Here is a 17,277-nt window from a genome sequence, read left to right as displayed (position 1 = left end):
GAGACATTCTCTCGAACTGCAGTTTCATACATCTTTAACACTGTACGAGGGTCGTTTAGAGTCTGAAATACTGTGCTTGTCCATATTACACTTATTTGAATAATAGATCAAATTCAGTAACTTCTTCAATAACAAAGAGTTATTTTTATCATGTATATATCAGAGGTTTTTAGGCTCAAAAGTCGTACCGAAGTTTCGGGACTATTAAAGACATTGATAATAACAACAGACGACATGAATATATATGAGATAATGTCATGAAATGTTTCTGAATGTAACCCCATAGAGCTCCTCAACGACGGACGAAAGATGCCACCCTTCTCCAGCCCTGATGGTTTAGCAGGACACGTATAAGTGTGGAGTTGAGGGTGGAGGGGAAGTTCAACCTCTTTCAGGTCACCACATATGTAATATGACAGTGATGAGTTACTCTGTTTAGTTGGAGAGCGTTGGAGTACTATAGTTGTTACCCGCGTTCGATTCCCCAAATGGGTACAATGTGTGAAGCCCATTTCTGGTGTCCCGCGTCATGATATTGCTGGAATATTGCTGAAATTGGCATAAAACTCGTTGGAATGGGAAAGGGGATAGCTCTATTTCTCACCGATGCTTAATATGAATTAACCATGTTTTACTGTTGTGATGGATCGGAATAAAATGGAGGGGATAATGGTAAACGAACCTGATTGGCCGAATCCGGATATAGACGAACACATGCGTCGACTTGTCGAGAGCATGTACGTTTGCACGAGGAGTCAACGTTGGTGATGTGGCACAAACCTCGACTGTGACAGACAGACAATTTCCATTTTAGCGCTTGTAGATAGCTTACCGAAACACAGCGTACACACAGTCATTTCTCCATAAAGTGAATAAATATGTGTTCCAATCTGCTTTGTTGATACTATGTGTAGGTATTGTGGAGGAGGGGTTTTCTTTCGTACATGACACACGTGTGTCATTAACGTAATGAATGTATAAGGTTGACTGGATTAATTGGCAGTGATGACTGGAGTACTCGCCTCTGTTGATCTTTCCAGATATCCCAGGTATCTCTGTTAATTGAGGGCTTCTGATTGTATAGTTGTTAAGACTAATCTTAGATAATAATGGTTCCAATACTAAATGAGTGAGTTAAAATTTAATAAGTTAATATTTCAGCCATACCGTGACTAGAACGATTAATCCAAGACAAAATGTGCTCAAACCTACCATACTGTGATATTTAGTTAATCAGCATCTGCGACAGGGAACAACCCGCTTGAATATATTCTGCGGCTTCAGTTCCCGGTCTTGTACTCTTACATAAATCTACCCATTTATGTCTTTTATCGAATTGACTGCATACAGCCAAAGATGCTGGGCGAAGTCCAACATGCATAGTGCACGAATACAACTCCACGTATTTCTTTTATATGCTGAAAATATGCATAAATGTTTAATAAATGTAATATACACATACATGCAATTCGAAAAAGAATTCATAATATCTTTATGAAATATCTGTTAGCGTTGTGTTTTGCTTCCGATGGGCCCTTACATAAGAGATTTGTTAGCTGAACATACTTTTGCGCATGTCTGTCGACAGTGAGTCTTGATTTGTATACTTTCTATCCTCTTTTCCCGAATATTGAGAATAACAGAGAGTGGCCTGATGGGTGAGTGGTGAAATCGGTGCGAGTCTCCTTGAAAAGCAAACAGAGTGGATTTATCAGCACTGCAGATCGCCTTCTGTAATGCAGGGGTAGGGGTGGCCATGACACTCTTAGTCATCGTGTTTGAAGTGACAAATACGTGTAAACAAAGACAGTGTGGGAGTGTAGAAGAAAACTCCGAAATCTAATTCTGAGATATCTTCTAGCACCTGAAGTACAACGTACACAAGAGCCCCACGAACACTTATGATCTTAAACCTATCTTGATAACATCATAATATAGTTTTGGTTTCTAGTGTTAGACAAGTGCTCTTCATCGGTCGCTAGAGTACGAAGTAACACTGTTATAAAAGTAGATCCCAAACATGACATATGTTGCAAAAGTAGATCATTTAGTTGGCCATGACGACACGTGTGAAGAGAGTCTGTCAATGATCAATATGCACTATGTACAAAAAACGGTATTCTAAATAGAGAAAGAAATGGTTACAGTTAAAAGAACTGTGGAACCTTGGTGTTCCTGGTGTACTTTAGACCGCTATTTTAAAGATATTTGTGCATTTAGATCGACAATAGGTCTATCATAAATTTTCGGCTTGAAATATTTCCATGTATATGCCATGTACATAATATATTAAAAGCCTTTCAAAGGCGTACCACGATTGTTTGATCAGATGAACAGCTTTAAAAATCTCTTAGAGGTACTGATAGAACGCGGGCAAGAATCTAAAAACTTCTGAAACTTACACCAAGTGCAATTTCTTGGATGAAATTACTTTTGTCCTGCATATGACATTCTTCAAACGTGCACTGCTGGAGATGCCAATTTCTAATTTAAATGCCCAATAGTCAAACCTCACGTTTATATATGCAGAAATCTAGCTGTATACAAAATCACTGAACTACAAAAAGGACAGTTAACGTTATTTTCACAAACTGTTGATGTTAGAAATATAACTGTATATATGGCCACCAAGTGCAGTGTCACTTGTCTTTGGACCAAGAACCGCTTTAAAGTGTCGTACAGGGGTAAGAAGGTAAATGTTTGGATGTTTTCTGTGTGCATCGTGCCACATACTGTTATGTCAGCAAACCTAAGATAACAAATGTTACAAAACTTTGGTAGCTTTAGACTTTAAGATACCGATAGGAAAATGTTATGTTAAGGACACAAAGGAGCAGAATGCTCGTGCAAGTGAAGAATCGCAGTGAAAAGAAAGATCAACCGTCAAGCAACATGCCATGCGTTCGTCAGGTTCCTGCAAATGAGAGTGAGTGAGTTAATATTTAACGTCACCTCCTCAATACTGCAGTCATATGGTGACGAGAACAATACAACATGATTTTATGTATATCATAAAAAGATTGTCGACGAAGGACAGTAAAAAAACTAGAATATCACAATTTGAAATAGAATTAGTGTGGAAGGTTAAACCTAATATCACTATATAGATAATGCAATACAAAACATGGGCTATAGGTCACCAACAACTGAAGGTAGATCACCATACTAGGGTCCATGGGGACTTACTGTACATTTGCTACCTGCATGGACCTTAGTTGGATTTACACCATCACTTCAGCTGCTGCCGTGTGTAAGAAATGCTAGAACTGCAATGGAAACAAGCCGGGACTGAATATTATCAATCGAAACGTCGTCATAATACGTCTGAAACAGGGCAGTTCTTGTCTGCAGCTGAGATTCATTTCAACATGAGCACTTCATTTCAGGCTACTGTCGTCCAATAAGTTCCTGCACATACTCTACATGTGAGTCGTTCACCCACACATAGCTAGTGTCATTAATGACTTATTTTATCATTCAAATCGCAATGACATGTCGTGGCCTTTCAGAGTTCCAAATCCAAGCCGGATGGAGGACATGTAAATGGATGCATAAAATTTCTGTCAGTTGAAATAATTACCTACTTTCAACAAACTAATGCACAATGGATTGTCTTTTTACAAACGGATGTGAAGGAAATCGATGCTCTAATTTAACACCTTTACTTTGCAAAATTATTGTGTGGTCTGCACGTCTCGGTTAATGACATGCGTATCCATGAAACAACGAGGTTGAACCAATGCAATTAGCACATCCTTGTACACACAAAATACGGGAGTACACCCCTGATAACACCAACGTGTCATTAAATTCAACAAACCTCATTGTTCTATTAAAAGTGACGTTATCACTGTTACTTCTGAGGATACAGAAATGAGACAAGACACTAATGGACGCTGCGCACGCTGGCGGTTGTCAACATGAAGGTGTAAAGTCGAGGTATGTCTGTTCGAGTTTGAACCTAAAGAATCAATTTTCAGCATTGTGTTCTGTAAATTAAGCCGATGTGTTTTTATATTGTCTTTTATCGACTATTTTGTGAGTTTATTTACTGACAGGTTTCCACAGCTGCGTTCCAAGAACAGTAACGATGAAACAGGATGTCAAATCACTGGGTGGCATGCTGCCGTCATTATCAAGTAACAACGTCGCCCAGACACTCTGTCTCTGAAACGAAGAGAGCAAAGTGTACCATGCTCACAATAATCTTACTGACTTACATATATTCGAACGTTTGGACTCTAGCTCTGGGTGAGTTACATTTCCAATTCTACTGTTTATATATACATGTATATATAAGAAAGATATAGTATTATTTACATGTATTGCATATTGAGGGGTTGAACTGTTTAAGTGCATGTACAAACGAAGTGATATATATAATAACGTGTTTTTCAGATGCCATGGTACTTTTAAACAAACCCCATGAACAAGCATGCATGCCTCTAACTTGGGGATGCATTTAGATGCACGTTGTTTTTTGTATTCTGGATATTTCTTTTCATCGTAAAGTGTTTTCATAATAAGTATTCTCGGAGTGAAAATATGACGCAGCGATTTCAAAATTTATTGAGTTTTGGTAATGTTAAAATTGACGAGGAAAAGGTAGGTAAACAGTGCCTTTAGAACTTGGTCATCTAACTAAATTTATATAATCTTGTGTTATCGGCGGTTCGATGATTTTGGTTTGAATCATAAGACCAGTTCATGTTTCTATACCAGATATTTTGCTGAACATTGGGGCGTATGAGAAATGCCTACATCCTGTTGTGTGCCATAGAAATGACTCGGTCAGGAATCGGCTAAATGTGACAAATTGGCTGATCTCTGCACGGGAGCAATTTGCTGCGGCAAAAACAGGTAACATTTGTCACTCACTTTGAATCTCACTTAAAATGTATGCTTCTTCTTAATTCTAAGTCCTTGTATTTGTTTTTGTTTAAATTGTTGATTTCTTTTCATTTTCATCTATTGCATTAAAATTGTCTTCGTGGTCCCCGTCGCTCCAAAACAAAATGTGGCAAGATCTTATTATAAATCCTGTCAGAACGTCCTTTCATTCCACCAACCACAGCGTGGCCAATGAGATCATGAAGGTAAAGGTCCTAGTGCTCTTATTCTAACCATGCCACTTAAACAAGTCATCATGGACATCCAAACTATAGTTTATGTCTCACTTCATTAGGATTTAAAAATACACAATTTGCTTTTGTTTAGTATACAGTCTTAATTGTGAATTTTGTAAAAAAAAAAAAAACACCTTTTAATTGGTGGTTATGAATTTTTGTTTTGTGCACCAGAATGCTGGTCTCTGACAGGGCACTGTCGTTTTTCAGCAGATACCACTATCTGTCACACTAACTCATCTAAGGGTGCCCTTCATTTTTGTGCAGTGCTAGGTCCTCCGACGAAAGGTTTTTATGGTCATACTTTATTGATTTTCATATTGATATAAAATAGATTGCTCTCGTCACGATATGGCTGAAATATGGCCGATGGGACACTACATAGTAACGCACTTACTGACTTGTGCAACGCTAGAGAGCATTTCAGTCCAATCAGATATTCTATTCCTATATGTTTTAGTCATTTACAGCGTTATTAGTGAACTTTTAGACATACGTGTTTTTCATCAAATGTCAAGAAGACGTTTTCTGCGAAAGCAAAATGGAAAGATATCGATTTGGAAATATAGACATTAGCAACGATAGTGCACCCCATGCTGATTTGTTTCTTTCTTTTGATGAGAAATAATTTGATTTTGGAACTGGCAAAACGTTCCCATGAGCATTACGTTTAGCATGAGGTATTTGGATGATCTGATACCATTCAATGATTATATTGATCATTTCTTTCACCGATCGGTCCTGTTGAACTAGAAATAGAAGGACTGAAACTGTCATCGTTATCATGTCAAGATGTTTGTTTCATTATGACATACATGTACAGGACTGAAGTGTCAGTAACAAAACTGTTGGCCACCATTCTTTATTCCGACCATCGGTTGCCATGTGTTATCAGTAGTACAACTAACTTGCATTTGTTTGTACATGTTACTCATACACACATGGTTATGGTATAGCAATATTGAAAGGTTCGCTCCTTTGTTGTTGTCTTTTTCTGTTTCTTTGGGGTGGAAGGCAATGGGTCAGAGAAACAAACATTATTTGGTCAGTATACATTCTCTGGAGTGGCAATGGTTGGATTTTAATATAGCCATGATTTACTAAATACATTTTTTTCTGTATTGTTTTATGTATTTCAGTGTATCTGGTGTATCAACATGTTTAAAAGTGAATGTTGTTATATATTAAATACCAGTGGTAACTGCTCTTTGTGGAAATGTCATAGGAGCACCGTGTTCTGAGTTACAGTGAGATCGGTTGATGGGAATATGGTGGTCCTAGCATCGCTCTCTCCCTGTCTGCGTCACTTCAGTCCCTCAACCAACAGAAATGACACCCCAATCAGCCTTTGCTCCACTGTCTGCACGACGTTCCTGTCCAGCCACACAATATATGTCCAGGCAGTGATAAAAGGCACGAATACAAGGCAAGCCAACTTAAACGCCATGGTCAGACCCGATTCCATACAAGATGTCGCGAGAGTCATCACCTCAATACGCAAGCATTTGAAGTGGAAAACGTTCGTTGTTGTAACTTCGTCTTATGAGGGTAAGATGTAGAACATCCGATATTACCCAAGCCTTTGTGGATCGTGAGTAAAGAAATTGGCTTGATAATAGACGTTGAAAGCAACAATTTGCGAATACAATAACTAGCTACAGGCATGCTTTAAAACTACAAACCCGTGGCAAAAGGGACGAATTAATGTACAAGAGCTCATAGATACAAAAGCGCATTGTTGATACAACAGATAAGACACCATTCTAGTAACTGAATATCACCTTCCACTGTATCAGCAAACGAACTGTAACTTGTATTATGCACACTAAATGACGCTATTTACTTTTTTGACAGCTGTTGACAGTTATTTGCACATTATATTATGCCTCAACCAATGACAGTCACAATAAAATGTGAATATTCCAACAGCACATTGATGAAATACCATCCCATGGTTACATCCCATGAACTACTTTCCTGTCTTTATTTACAGTTTTGACTGCACTATCTGGAGGTAGACTGGATTCGATCAAGTTACTGATGTACAATCCATTTGAAAGTACTGACCTACACAGTATCTACCAGATGCTCCCGGAGGAGGACCGCAACCTTTTTGTTATTTGTTCCTCTGATTGTATAGAGAAACTCCTCAAACAGGTAGTGTCTGGATATATTCCCAGTCCACTGCTACATTTTACTTTGAATTATTTTTTTCATACAATTTCATTTTCATCATTGCATAATAGGATATAGACAGTACCAGAACAAATACTGTCTACTGTAGGAATAATGTACTTAGTTGTGCGGATTCTTATTTCAAAGCAAAATAACGAGTCTTATACGGTACGAAATATGTTCCAGCTCTTGACTGTGTTTGAAATATTAAATTAGACATAAAGGAAAGGAATATCTTTAATGACAACCATATACTGAATTGAATGTTGCATGAAAGAAATAATCTGTTTGGGCAAAAGAAAGAATAGATGGTATGAAGTGCATACGTGTTTCTGGTCAGGCTCGCCGGATGGACTCAAACTCGACAAAGATGGAATCAGCTGGGAGCTCGAAATGGCTGGTGATTCCTTCTTCCGGAAGTGTCATGGATATTGCTCACAGTCGTGGGCCACTCAAAACTGAGGGTGTTGTGTTTCTGGAGTTCATGCCCTGCTCGAAGTATTATGCACCGCTGGTAAAAAAATGTTTGGTGTAGGCACATTATTGCGCTATTGTTGTGAAGTGATTTCAGTGTCAGAAAGAAAGTATATCACTCTACATCATTACAATATATAAATTTGTTGACGCCATCCAAGGACAAAAACTTGTATCATGACTGAGCTACGTACATTGTTACTCGAACCTTTTTACCATTTTTGGAAGTTTTTAGGTGTGTATGACGTCCTGTTTCGAAATTTGTCAGTTGCTGTTATATTTACAGAATCTGGAGATTATCGATGAGCAAAGAAGTAATATAACAGAACAGGGAGTTGAACAGATACAGAAGGTATATGTTCTCAAGATCTGTGAGCATTTAGCATTACACCAGCAGTATCACTGCGGAGGACACCAGACATGGGTTTCCTACATTATATACATCTGGTGAATCAACTCCTAGTCTCCATCGTAAACCACTTTGGTCGCTAGGCTACCCCACTGTCCTTGAAGCTAAGGATTGATTTAAGTGCTTTCGATGGTGACAATGTGGCCTCGTTTAGCTTTTGGTTGAACATATCGCCCGCTCTCGACTTCGGCACAAAGTTTCAGACACAACCAGAGAGCTTGTAAAATCCCATGATTCCACGACTTAAGTGAGTGTGTATGCGTATTATGACGGTTATATCTGCAGCTGTAATCTCTGAGTGAAGATAACGTTATACACGGAGAAGGAAAGTTATCATATACTCTGGATTTGTCTTGTGTGTGCTACTTTACTTCAGAACTTCTTCTTCACGTATACAACAAATTGTGTTTAGAAACCTTCATTAGACATAAGGGCATTTTATATAAAATGTCTTATCTTCTCAGTTCATTACTGCATAAGAGAAATGAATATATAAACGTATCTTTGCAGTCTACGATTGTTCAAGCTAAGCTTCAAGTGCTCAGGAAAACCCATACTGAAACAAAGGTCGAGACCTTGGGCTATGTTGGGAGAGATAACTCCGTGGTGGTCAAGCATCCGCTCTATAATGTTAACAGTTACGGTTTTCACAACCGAACGTTCATTGTTGGGACTCTGGAGGTATTTATATTACTCTTCATAAACCTGTTACTTTGTTCTGCCGTTATTGCAGACAGTGCACTTGAAGATCACACTTAGAGAACGTACTGTCTTCCTTACTTAATTTCTGATTTCATTGATGAATTCTGATTAATATGTTCTGTATACATATGTATTTTAACGAATGGTAGGTTAGATTAGTCCTAATATGTTCAAGGTCTGTTTAGCTCTATACGCATTTTACTCGTAGAATATTTGTTGTTTTATTATGTCAAAATAGCAGTACAAGCGCCAATGGCTGAAGGGTCCACGCAGGTAGTTAAAGTACTTTAAGTATATTTGATGTGACGTTAAATCTTAACTCACTCACTCACTCTTGCTTAATTTCACAACTGAATGCTAATTGTTGGTACTCTGGTCCGGCTGCTTTGCTCCGGAGTGTTCAGTGAAGAACGTGCATTTGAGGATAATACTGAGAACGTTGATCTTTAGCCTTTCACTTTACGTAACGCTAATATGGATATGTGTAGGTGGATTAAAAGTGAAACGTTTGTTAACATGCGAGTATATTATTTCCAATAATATGATATATCTTTCAAATCTTTGGTGATGCTTAAAAGAGACAACTGAAACCAAAATGATGATTCAGATATTGATTCGAGCAGAACTTAATCGGGAAGTCAATGAATGGCAACACAGGAACAACAAATAATTAACACACGATACAGAAACATTTGCAGATTAGCTCACAATGGTCTTAATCAATACTTTGGACATAAAGTAGCAGCAATTAGTCAGTAAGTAACAAAATCTCCTCTCGCGAATACACAGTGTTGATGGAAGCGGGCATAAAAAATAAAAATAAAATCATAGACGTATCATTTCAAATGACCTTAAAACGCCCTCATCTCGACCTCATGCAACTGCCCCAAGAGCCTTCTAAAACAAGAACATCAGCGTGTACGTCCTTGATGAGCTTAATTTCAAGATCCCGCCTCATTAGAGTGCGATTTCTGTTCTTCATCTGATGTCGCATCACTTGTCAATTACACCCCACCGGAGGTAACAACCTTCCAATGCAGAATGACAAGCATTAGTGAGCGAGTGACTTCAAATTTATCGTCACATCGGCAATACTTCAGCCATGCCCTGAAGAGACGATAAAGTATACTATAGTCCATCCAGTGTCAACTGTCACTACGATATGAAGGTATGAATTGCTGCTCTGTATAAACAACCAGCGAATTTTAGAATGTGGGTCATCGTATTTGTAAATGAAATATGCACTTGCAGAAATTTATATTAAATATAATATATGGAATATTATGGGCAAAACCTTCATGACATTTCATTGTAGTTTGATGGTATTTCACAACAACATTTTCGTACTGATACAGTGGGTGCCATTTGTGATCAAGAAGGTGGAGAACGGTTCTGTCAGGTTCGATGGCCTTTGTATCCAGCTGTTGCAGGAACTGGCGAAACAACTCAATTTCAGGTTTGGGTCTTTTAACGGTTTTATCTACGTCCTTGAGTGTGTGCTTGCGCGTAGTTTTTTGGTTTAATAATATTTGTATAACTCGACCACGTGAGGTTTTACGAGAACATATAGAACGGTTTTGACGAGACTTTGTGTTTACTAGTTACAGACTGATGGAGCCCAAAGATAAGGAGTGGGGGAGGATACTCAATGGCAGTTGGACGGGGCTGGTCAAGCTCCTTAGAAATAAGGTGCGTTACCGTCATGGTAAAGAACGTGAACGACCAGCATATAATGGCTACGTCTTTGTTACACATACACAATGTTGTATGGCTTGTTGTTGCCCATTGGCAAGTATGATCTGTGTTCTGTTGGATAAGTGTAAGTGTCACACTTTGTTCAGTGTCATTACTGCGAGGAAAATATTCCTCTAAATAACAGAAAGTCAGCAAGCAGACACAAACGACGTAGTTTACCGAACATGATCTTTATAGTATGTGCACAGTTGACTTATGAAGCGAAGTATAATGGTTGTTATTTCCAGAAAGTTGATATGATTGTGGCACCGATGACTATGACAGAGAGCAGAGCCACAGCCATGGACTTTACAGTGCCATACTTCTACACCAACTCAGCACTTATTCTCGGTAAACAAAATCCCAACAAGTGGATGACTCTTCTTTACCTGTTCCGCTGTGAAGTTCTCATCTGTATCCTCGTCTCACTCATCTTCTCCACTGTCTTTCTCCTCATCATAGAAGAAACAGCAGTCCGTCCATGGACGAACAACCGACCCACGGATTTGCTGACCCGATATGAAGATATACTCTGGTATCATTTTGGAGCTCTTATGGCGAACGGTAAATTAGTAGTGTCCAATAGCAAGCATTAGCGATAAGTCATGTAATTGGCTATTTTGTAATTCCTTTGTCAGATGTAAGTTTCTAAAGCGGAAAATCTGTGATTATGCTTTTAATCAGTTTAGGGACGTTTCAGCCTTGATACTAGACTCTTTGTTGACATGTACAGCGGTGTATACTTTTATTCCAGGGGGAGCATACCTTCCACAAACAGAGTCTGGACGCACGATGCTCAGCTGTTGGTGGCTCTTCACTGTGATAATGGCGGCCACTTACAGTGGTAACCTCATAGCGTTCCTCACTGACGGACGAGAAAAACCACCTTTCTCCAGTCTGGCTGAGATGGTGCAGCAGGACACGTACAATTGGGGGTTTGTGGGCGGGGCATCAGTGTCCTCTCTCTTCCAGGTCAGTGTGTGTGTGAGATGATTTGGTTTATCGCACATTTCAATGTGGCCAACATTGTTGATGGCTTCACACTTCTGAGATACCATGACGCAGATAACACAACAATTTACTGACACGAAGTTCCAATCCTTCTGCTGGGCTGCAGGCAGGGTAAAATTCAGTACCATCTTTTAATATGTTTGGTATAATGCGACCAGGACATCGAACCACAGAACTTTTTCTCGCCGAATAGACGCTGTGGCCAGTGGTCCACGGATGCAGTTTCGAACCTTTGAGGAATGTCTTGTCAGACGTATCTGTTTTAATGAGGGTTATGCCATATGTAAGCAATATTTTGGATGACTTTACACACTGTGCTAGTGCGGGGATCGGAAACATATCTTTTGCTTTACGAATCCTTTAACATTATTAAGCTTAACAACTCTAACCAGACAGAGCATGTTGCCACAATTCACATGTTGTCCGATCTGTACGTACAGCTTCCAGTGTATTCACCTCAAGGACTGTCAACACGTAAGAAACCTTCATACCAGACGAAGGCAATACTGTCAGTTGTTCCTAGAAATCTGTGGTTTTAGTAATTACTATTAGCTGTCATTTGTCTGTGAATGGCACATTCCATTGTTTGTTGATGAAATTGTATTATTTATGATACATACGAAACATGTTTTCAGAATTCCAACATTTCCGTCTATCAGAAAATATGGCAACGTGTGGAGGAAATGACGGCAAGGGATATTGATTGGTTAAGTCCAGATGGCAATGAGCACCTGCGTCGAGCGGTAGAGAAACAATACGTGTATATTGCAGAAGAGTCTACTTTAGAGATGTGGGACGACCCACGGCGGTGTAATTTAGAGATGCTGAATGAGAACTTTCGTTCCATGCAACTTGCAGTTGGCCTACCCCAAAACAGCGAACTCGTTCATGTCTTCTCTCAACAGTGAGTACACGCGATACAGCATGCACAGTATTCGTTGCGTAATTGCATTGTCATTTTTTTACATTTCAACCTGCCTATTGTTATGATGATGGCTTTTTTTTCTTAAATGTGGACTGGTTTTGGCTTTGTTTTCGTTGTTGCTGTTGTTTGGTTGGTCTTTTGGGGTTTTGTTGAGTTTTTTATTTTGTTTGGGTTTTGTTTAGAGGTGGAAGGTGTGGGCTGGGGGGGGGGGGGGTGACGGGGAGGGGGGTAGGTTTCCAATTAAAATGTCACCCTAGTTATCAGGTCACAGACGTTGAATTGGGATTTGAACTCCCATCTTAAACTTAGGATATGCAAGTTCATATCTTAAGAATATGTGAGAATATTTAAGATGTTAGCAATGAGATGATTCCGGTAATTGTTAAATGATACTGTAGATTTTATGCTAGAATTCCCTGGAACTGTATCTATGGGATTGTTTCTGAGATATATGTGGGACTACTTCTTTGGATCTATGTCCATTTGTTTGCTAACATCATCGTTTCAAGACGTCTCAAGAGGCCACGTCTACCTTATACTTTCAACAGTTGCCAATTACCTGTAATCAGTCTTTTATATCAGTACTTGATGAGTTAACATTTTAGATTTGTAACCCAGTGTTTTAGATTTGTGATCCCACTGTGTTGTATCAGAAATCATTTATTATAACCTTCTTTACTCAGTATGCTAATGAATGTTATAGTTTTGTCTGTGTTTTATTTTGCTAGTTTAAAGGGGACACACAAAACTTGTGAGTTGATGTACTACATCAGCTTGACGACACTGTTGTTGACTCGGAAAATGGTGTTTTCCTGCCTGACGATCAATGGATTCGATCCACCATCGAGCTCCGAAACTTTGTCTTGGATCTTTACGAACATCGCCAGTTCACAGCATTTTTGTCGAGATCGATGATCCATCCTTAAAAAATCGCGCAATCGAATTTTCTTTGCAGTATGTCGCTAAATATTACATCAGCACATCTCTGCTTTTAAGTATGTGTCCTGCCTCTTTTTGCGGTTCTGTACGATAAACAGTCTTCTCTTATTTCACCTACTGGAATAAGAATCAAACAATAGCTTTCCGTTTCAAACATTGAGCTTAAATACTATGTCTCCTTCGCGTCTGTTTTATTCTCCTCATTGACAATCAGTGAGGCCACAAATAGACCTGACATTGATCACATTAAGGAAATCCGACACAAACGAATTACAATGTAGGGAAGAATATAATCAAATTGGAAACAGATAAACACAAAGCGGATCTGTAACTACAGATGGATCCAAGCTTACTGACGCGGTTGTCTTTGGATCCAGAACAATATTTTCTCGATTACCCGATAACACCTCTATGTTTAGCGTTGAAGTAAATGTCATATTAACAGCTGTCAGGTATATTAATAGACACTCTGACTATGAATAGTGTATAATCTTTCCTGACATTTTCGTGCCTTCGGGCTATGAAAACTTTATATTCTCAACATCCACTGTTATTTGAATTACCTAATGATATTGCAATAGGCCAGAGCGACATCTTCTTTGGTTTGTTACCCAGCTATGTTGGAATTTCAGGTAATACAAGGGTCGATTTTGTTGCTAAAGCAGCGCCACTTCTGAGCCCACGGTTACATTTGAAAGCCTTCATTGGATCACATGTCCGTGATCTAATTGAAAACAAGTAGGACACCAAAGTAGTTATCAATGTATTACATGCAATTAAACCAACTATCGGTTACACCTACGATGGTTATCTGTCCAGATAAGAGGCCACCAAGAGACGATGTACCATTGGCCATGCAACGTACATCCATGAGTAGTTATTAAAAGGTGGAAATCCTTCGTTTTGCATCCATTGTGATGAAAGAATCACGGTCAAGCATGTCTTGCTTGACTCCATCGATGTTATCACCACAAGGGATAGATACTTAAGTGCAAAAACAGTTAAGGATCTTTTTAATACTGTTAACTATCATTTACTCACTGAATGATTAAACGAAACTGAACTAATTGAAATATTTTGACTGATAAGTTTTGTAAATAGCTGTATCTTTCTATGTTTGGAAATGTCATAAACGGGGGTTACAAATAGTAAAATGACTGTCCTGCGATGAGAAGTTCCAATACGTTCTAAGTCAATCTAAACTTACCACTTTTTAATCGTACACTGCATGTGTTCTTAATTCATGGCTGTATTTGCCTCCAACCGCCAATGGCTGAGGTAATGGTGTAAATCCAGCTAGAGACCATGCAGGTACCTAATATGCTGTAAGTCTATATGTTCAATATGGTCACCTACCTTCAGTTGCTGGTGATATCTGGTCCGATTTTATTGTATTGTCCATAAAAGTGGTTTAATTGTACAGTTACACGCTAGTTTAAATTCAATATCTGTGATAATATAGTTCTTTTACCATCTTTCGTCGACATGTTTTTATTATGACAATCACATATATATTGTTAATTGTTTGCAGAATTGTAGAATTTTGCAGTATATATAATATGACATTTACTATATGAAGTGACCCTTGAATATCCGGGGTAGAATAAGCCGACTATGCTTGTCGTAAGAGGCGACTAACGGGATCGGGTTTTCAGGCTCGTTGACTTGGTTGACACGTCATCGATTCTCAGTTTAGCAGATCGGTGCTCATGCTGTTGATCACTGTCTGATCCAGAAGCGAATATTTACAGACCGGAATGATAGCTTAAATATTGCTGTGTGCAGGGTAAAACTAAACTCACTACTGTAACATGAGTTAAATAAAGTTTTGCTTCTTTTAATCGCTTCATACAACAAGCATGGTTGCTGAACACCAGTTCTAACCCGGGTTTTTACTTACCAGTCCCTTTGTCATAAAATGTGTTTTGTCAATATATAATCTTGTGTGTTAATATGTAACGTTACCATTATCCAATGTATTCGTCTTTACAGAATATTGAGGGTGTTCGAAAGCGGCCTCCCGGATCTGTGGTGGAATCGGTTGAAACCCAAACATCGGTGTGAGTCTCCAAGTAGAAAAGCAAAGAGAGTCGATCTATCAGCATTGCAGAGCGCCTTCTATGGTGCAGGAGTGGGTGTGTCCATGGCACTCTTAGTCCTTGTTTGTGAAATAATTCATAAACGGAGATCAGCAAAGTCAGCAAAGAAAGTCTGAGAGTGTTGAAGCTGCCTCTCAACCGAGATCTGATCCTTCATCGTAAGAAGTAACAGACATACCCTCCAGCACCTGACCGAAGGCAGTGTTTGACAGAGGCCTTAAGAAGCCTTATCATCTGTAAACCTCTCTTGATTACAGATTGTAAATTATTGGCGTCTAATGTTAGAGAGTTACTCTTCTGTCGTCGAGAGGTGTTGCTAAATCATTCCGATGGTCGTGATTGCACGTTTGACGAGCTTTGTTCTGTTATCAGTAGACATGTAGTAGTAATTGCACAGCGTTGTGCCAGTTTTAAAAGTATAAATGAACTGTCACAATCAACTACTGTGATATTTCATACTACTCGTTAAAACTAAATTTCTTGCTACATGCACGTTCTATGGGCATGCTGACCACCCAGATGTTATTTGTGTTTTCCTCCAATCGATTTAATAGTGATTAAATAAATTTGAAAATGCAGTACATGTCTGTGTTTTATGTTTAATAAATATTCAACGTTGGGGACAATGGTCGTTCCCAAATGATAATTGTGCATTTATTCGGGCTATAGGCCTACCATGTCTTATATACTAGGCTGTATATTCTTCCATTGTAGATCTTCAGTACATTAGATATCAAAAGTCCTTCAACGGCGTCCCTCTACTGGTTGATCAGATGGGCATATGTGTGAAATCCTTAGAGACCATATGATCCAAATACGCCAAGATCCAAAAGTTTCCTAGATTGATTTGACTTTCCCTTTCAGGGTTTGAGCTTGGTAGATTCTCGGTACATTAAAAGCCCTTACGGCGTCCCACTGCTGTTTATGTGAGTGGGTTTAAACGCACTAACGGCGGCAGCATGTCAGCCATATTGTGACTTGACCAAATTATATAATTTTAGACAGAATATTTCACCTTTATCTCTGCACAGATCTGGCTCTACACATATTCTTTTCTCAGTACATTGCAGGTGTTTGCAGTAATTGCAAGGAGATTTGTTTTCATATTGAGAAAATGTTCTGAAACGTTGTTGGTAGAATTGGAACTTTATGTATGGTCACAGTGTGTAGTGACATCTGTCAGTGATTGAGGTGTCCGTTTCAGATTTTCGAACTTGGTAGAGCTTTACAGAGGTGAAATGTTAGACGTTTGGATGTTCTCTGTGAGGAAGTAGATCACGCCACGTACTGTTTTGTCAGTAAATATGAGATAACAAGTTTTAAACATTTGTAGCTTCACATCTTCCCCCTGACGATTTCTGTTAGAATTAATCAACACGTACCGCTACGGGATCCTGTGGTTAATGGCATGAGTGAGTTAGTGAGTTATAATTAACGTCACATCGGCAATATTTCAGCCATACCGTGACAACAACAAACATGATTTTATAGAATATATAGAATATGTGTTATGAAACTCGTCGTCAAAGTACGGTGAAATAACTAGAGTATCACAATTCGAATTCAAAACTAGCATATGAAGTTAAAATTAACAGCACAATATGGACAATACGTACTATAAAAATAGGCTATAGATCACCAACAACTGAAGGTAGATCACCATACGAGGGACCAAGGGGACTT

General features: G+C 38.8%; 1 protein-coding gene and 1 pseudogene across 1 annotated transcript in view; one reads left to right on the top strand and one right to left on the bottom strand.

The window, feature by feature from the left end:
• LOC137294727 (cyclic AMP-dependent transcription factor ATF-3-like) overlaps window positions 1-17,277 on the bottom strand; it is a 270,414-nt gene that overhangs the window by 56,808 nt on the left and 196,329 nt on the right. The window lies entirely within an intron of this gene.
• Window positions 4,101-15,786, top strand: LOC137295338 (glutamate receptor ionotropic, kainate 3-like; annotated as a pseudogene).

The sequence above is a fragment of the Haliotis asinina genome, chromosome 8, assembly GCF_037392515.1.
Source record: "Haliotis asinina isolate JCU_RB_2024 chromosome 8, JCU_Hal_asi_v2, whole genome shotgun sequence".
Classification (NCBI taxonomy): Eukaryota; Metazoa; Mollusca; class Gastropoda; order Lepetellida; family Haliotidae; genus Haliotis; species Haliotis asinina.
This window is presented reverse-complemented; position numbering and strand designations above follow the sequence as displayed.